Source organism: Arachis duranensis, chromosome 10, assembly GCF_000817695.3.
Source record: "Arachis duranensis cultivar V14167 chromosome 10, aradu.V14167.gnm2.J7QH, whole genome shotgun sequence".
Taxonomy (NCBI): Eukaryota; Viridiplantae; Streptophyta; class Magnoliopsida; order Fabales; family Fabaceae; genus Arachis; species Arachis duranensis.
In genome coordinates, this window is record NC_029781.3 from 96,527,234 (window position 1) to 96,528,078 (window position 845).

The window sequence follows — 845 nt, forward strand, 5'->3', positions numbered from 1 at the left end:
CTTCATATTTAATAAAATTATGAATTATTTTTTATTTTATAATATTTATCCTAAATTTTTTACTCTTTTTCTTTCTCCTACAAATTCTCAACACAACCTTATAAGTTAAAACCCTTCACTATAATCTCTTTTTCGGCAAACTTTTTAATTCTTTTATCCTTGCTTCCTGCATTTTGCGTTCGATTTGTATTTTATAGACTCTATCACCACTCTCCTCCAACACGTAACATTCATGCAGTTAGGGAGCCTGCCAAACGCAACCTGCGTTTTGTTCCTCACCATTGTCAAACGAAATTTCTATTTTGGCAATTCTCAAGCGGTCAACCATTTAATCATTATCTACATGCAGGAAGCAGGAACATGTTTCGAGGCTTTAAACTACTTTTTTATCAAACACAAATTGTATTTTGGAGCCTACATGCAGCTTTTTCTTTTTTCATTATAGTCAAAACATAACATGCGTTTTATATGTTATTGAATTTTACATATTCACATTTGTGGATTATATTCCATACAATAATATAATTAAACAACACTATTTTTATTTTTATTCTTTAATTAATTTCTGTATATTTGTTCGAACGTTTGTGATTAGACTGAAAGTTATAATATCTTTTATTCAAGATGGATTTCATTTTATCTAACCTCACTTGATGATATGACAGGATTTTGACCTAATCCGAGTAATGCTAACCTCCAATTAATATCAATACTTGTGTATTGCTTGCAACTTGGATTCAATTTTACTATTTGTTATGTTGGTTCAAATTTTATTATTAACCCAAAATATTATGTGCATATTAAATATTAATTATTAAATTATTTATTATATATTTATTTATAAA